General features: G+C 50.7%; 1 long non-coding RNA gene across 1 annotated transcript; it reads right to left on the minus strand.

Annotated features, from left to right (window-relative positions):
• Positions 1-2,316: 2,316 nt before the first annotated feature.
• On the minus strand, positions 2,317-4,239 carry LOC128342523 (uncharacterized). Its single transcript, XR_008315042.1, has 3 exons — positions 4,055-4,239; positions 3,060-3,404; positions 2,317-2,467 (listed from the first exon to the last, which is right to left on the minus strand). It is a non-coding gene; the product is annotated as an uncharacterized LOC128342523 (long non-coding RNA).
• Between the last annotated feature and the right edge of the window lie 506 nt (positions 4,240-4,745).

Raw genomic sequence — 4,745 nt, forward strand, 5'->3', positions numbered from 1 at the left:
CCTCAACCTGGGACACCAAGGAGAGACTTGGATCCAGAAGCACCCCTAGACTGCGTACCTATTCCTTCTGGGGAAGTGTGACCCCATCCAGAACAGGCAGATCAAAACTGTCTCTCAAGTTCCGACCCCTCACAATGAGTACCTCCGTCTTATCTGGATTCAGTCTCAGTTTGTTATCCCTCATCCAGCCAATTACCACCTCCATGCAGGCATTTAGGGAGGTTATACTCTCTCTCGATGATGCTGACATAGAGAAATATATTTGGGTGTCATCAGCATACCGATATCACCCTGCACCAAATCTCCTGATGATCTCTCCCCGCGGTTTCATGTAGATGTTAAACAACATTGGAGACAATACAGAGCCCTGAGGGACACCATACAAAAGTTCAGATTTTGAAGAACAACAGTCTCCAAGGGACACCATCTGGAACCTGTCCGAGAGGTAGGAGCAGAACCACTACTAAGTAGTACCTCCCACCCCCAACCTCCTCAGACGCTCCAGAAGGATACTATGGTCGATAGTATCGAAAGCCTCTGAGTGGTCCAAAATGACCAACAGAGTCACACTTCCTCTGTCAATTCCCAGTTGGAGATCATCGATCAGGCCGACCAAGGCAGTCTCCACCCCATAGCCAGCCTAGAAGCCAGTTTGAAATGGGTCTAGATAATCCGTTTCCTCCAAGACTGTCTGGAGCTGGGAGGCCACCACCCTCTCGATTACCTTGCCCAGCCACTGAAGGTTGGAGACAGGCCTGTAGTTACTCAGCTCTGAGGAATCCAAGGTAGGCTTCTTTAGAAGCGGTCTAATAATTGCCTCCTTAAGACTAGGAGGCATCCTACCTTCCCTCAGGGACACATTTATGATCTCTATCAGGCCTTCTACAACAACCCCCCTGCCAGGTAGTATAAGACATGTCAGGGAAGGGTCAAGAGGACAGGTGGTGGGCCGCACCATTCCAATCAGCTTGTCCACATCCTCAGGAGTCACAAACTGGAACTGATCCAACCTAATCACATAAGAGGAGTCACTGGATAGCTCCACATCAGATACTGAAGTAAGTGTGGAGACGAAATCCAAGTCAGTGCGTGGATGTTGGTGCTCTTGTACAGACATTGGAGCATGGTAGCAAGCATGAATTGTCCCCTCTGCTAAGCATGGTCCACACTGGTTTGCATTTGAATGGGAGATGTGTGAGCACTGTAAGATATTCCCTTCGGGATAAGGCTGCTCTGGGAAGAGCAGAAGGTTCCAAGCTCCCTCCCTGGCACCTCCAAGATAGGGCTGAAAGAGACTCCTACCTGTAGCCTTGGAGAAGCCGTTGCCAATCTGTGTAGACAATACTGAGCTAGATGGACTAATGGTCTGACTCCGTATAAAGCAGCTTCCTATGTTCCTATGAGAACCATCCATTCAGGGGCGTAACGATAGGGGGGGCAGGGGGGCACGTGCCCTGGGCGCCACCCCGGTGGGTCACATGGGGGGTGCCTAAAAGTGGCTCCCCACGCCCCCCCCCCGGATTGCCTGCCGAGTGTGGCGGCGTGCGTGCGGCGGCGATTTGGCGGCGGCGGGCGGCGGTGGGTCGAGTGCGGCGGTGGCTGGCTGGTGGCTGGCGTGGCTGGCGTGGTGGCAATGGGCTGTAGCGCGGCCCGAGCGGCGGCGGCGGATCGCCCGCCGAGGACGGAGTGCAGGCCGCAGAGCGACGCCGAGCCTGCCTCCTGGCCCGGCGTTGCTTCCCAACTGCGCAGAGGCCGGGCCAGGAGGCAGGCTCGGCGTCGCTCTGCGGCCTGCGCTCCATCCTCGGCAGGCGATCCGCCGCCACCACTCGGGCCGCGCTACAGCCCATCGCCACCACGCCAGCCACCGCCGCACTCAGCAGGCCGCGGGTGACCCACCACCGCCAAATCGCCGCCGCACGCACGCCGTCACTCTCGGCGGGTGACCTGCCGCCGCACGCCACCGCCGAATCGCCACCACCGCCGGCGATCTGCCGCCTGGGGGGCGCCGCTGCACCCTCACAGGTATGTGGGGGCCGGGGGGCGCCATTTCAGGGCCGGCCAGAGCTTGCCCTGGGCACTGTTTCCCCCCGATACGCCACTGCATCCGTTCTGTAATGGGCTTGTATTTTAGGAGTGATTGCCCAGAGAACCCAGACCTGTGAGAGCTTCCTCAGAGGACTGCAGCCCTCAAGCTCTCTCAGGTTCCAGTTTGGCAACACAGTCCAGGGCTGGGACCAGCACTGGTTCTTTTTTTGTTGGCTGCCCTTTTGAAGCACCTTTCATAGCAGAAATAGTATTCTCCAAAATTACCTGTTGATCTTGAGAAGCAGTGCTTGCAATCAGTCTGCATTTTTCTTTGAGAGAAACAGAAACAGTTGCTTCTGGTCCATCAGCTGAGGTTCTGCCACCTTAGTGCTCAGCTCCAAGTTGCCACTGTGCAGCGGCTGTGATAGACTAAGCCTGTCACCTGCAGCATTGTAACCAAGCAAAAGAGTGAGTCTTTCTTTAGGAGTTTAGTACTCTGACCTTTCTTCTCTTTGGTATTGTATTTGTAAGTTCCTTCTTAATGGCATCCAAAAAGCCCATTTTCATCCATGTTAAAAACTTGACAGGTACAGTATCCACTCTCTTAAACGAATTTGGCCAGTGTCTCAAGGAAACCGTGCCTCTTCCTTAGCACTAGCAGCTTCATCTGAGATTGTGATATCATGCAAACTAGCCTTGGTTTTATAATTCACAAACCACCCCTATTTGCATTAAACGGCTCAGCACTAGAACTCTCCCCCTGTTGTTTCTTTAGCTCATTACAAAGACTCCTAGCCTTTTCCTGAATACTGCCTAAACTCACAGGAGCATGGCATCAATTTTGATCCTCCAGCCAAATGATTAACAGTTTCTCAGCCTGAGTAATAAGTCCAATGTGCCACTCAGTTATGACAGATTACTACACAGTGGCTGAGCTCTTAACATGTTCTGAATTCTTAATTTGTCTTTTAGGGTGGTTATAAAAATCATCCGAGGGAAGCCCAAAATTCTTCTTATCTGAGTTGATATCTCACCTTCTTTCGATCTCTTAATGATGATGGGAGTCACAGTTCAGCAATAGCTGAAGGGCTAAAGTCGTGGAGTTGTGCAGCCCTGTCCTATCCCAACTGCAGCACCTTGATTCCTGGCCCCCCTTCTTCATCTTACTCACTGGCGGAACGATTTCAAAATTCTTATCCTCTGAACGACAGGATAAAGACCACATGGGCTGGAAACTTCTTCTTCTCCAGGTGAGGAGAAGAGCAACTGGACAGGAGGTGCTGCTGCTGTTGCAGCTGCTGGGTTCGATGGGGAAGGACGGCAGGAAGGTGGATAAGAAGGCGTGTGGGCTAGGAACTCTTCCTCCTCATGCGGTGAAGCTAAAATACCATCACAAAGATAAAACAAGGTGACAATTTAAGAATGTTTTAAGTGGCTTTGTTTTAAGTTGAATGTTTTAAAGTTGAGGATTGCCTATAAACAAAGTATGATAGTGCACAATACTTTTAGTCAACATCCATAGCCAAATCCATGTTCTCTGTCCATGTTTCTCCACATGTAAGTTCTATAAACTCCCTTCTGGACACTGTTAAGATTCAGCAAGGCAAAATCCTTGAGATGGTCAAGGCACCAGCTTTAAGAATCATTTGTTCATCTGACATACTGCAGAGTATGTCTTGCCAATAAGAATTACATAAGAACAAAAGAACAGCCCTGCTGGAACAGCCCAAGGCCCATCCAGTGCAGCATCCTGTTTCACACATTGGTCCCCCAGGTGCCCCTGAGAAGCCCACAGGCAAGAGGTGAGGGCATGCCTTCTCTCATGCTGTTGCTCCCTTGCAACTGGTATTTAGAGGCATCTTGCCTCTTAGGCCAGAAGTGGCCGATAGCCATCTGCAAATTTGGTCACTTAGCTGCTTACCCCAACATCTAGATCATGTATGAATCAGTTAAAGAGCGCTGGTCCCAGTACAGATCCCTGGGAGGACCTTACTTCCCTCCATTGTGAAAACTGTCAATTTATGCCTACCTTCTGTTTCCTGTCCTTCAACCAGTCCCGTCCTTCAATTCACACATGAACTTGTCCCCTTATCCCATGACTGCTAAGTATACTCAAGAGCCCTTGGTGGGGAACTTTGTCAAAAGCTTCTTGGAAGTCCAAGTATATTGTGTCGATTAGATCACCATTATCTGCATGCCTGCTGACACTCTCAAAGAACTCCAAAAGGTTAGTGAAACAAGACTTGCCCTTGCAGAAGCCATGATGGTTCTCCTTCAGCAAGGCCTAGTCTTCTGTATCAGGCCTGCTCAACTTAGGCTCTCCAGCTGATTTTGGACTACAACTCCCATAATCCCCAGCCACTGTGGCCAATAGCCAGGGATTATGGGAGTTGTAAGCCAACTTCTGCAGGATGGCCTACAACTCCTGTTGAGCAGGCCTGTTCTATATTTTTAACAATTTTCTCCTTAAGTATGCTTTCTATGAATTTCCTAGGCATAAAAGTTAAGCTAATCAACTTGTAATTTCCTGGATCCCCCCTGGATCCCTTTTTGAAAATCGGAGTTACAACAGCTACTTTCCAGTCCTCCAGTACAGAGCCTGATTAGAACATCATAAGAACAGCCCTGCTGGATCAGGCCCAAGGCCCATCTAGTCCAGTATCCTGCTTCACACAGTGGCCTACCAGATGCCGCTGGAAGCCTACAGGCAGGAGTTGAGG

This window comes from Hemicordylus capensis, chromosome 2, assembly GCF_027244095.1.
Source record: "Hemicordylus capensis ecotype Gifberg chromosome 2, rHemCap1.1.pri, whole genome shotgun sequence".
In the NCBI taxonomy this organism is placed as follows: domain Eukaryota; kingdom Metazoa; phylum Chordata; class Lepidosauria; order Squamata; family Cordylidae; genus Hemicordylus; species Hemicordylus capensis.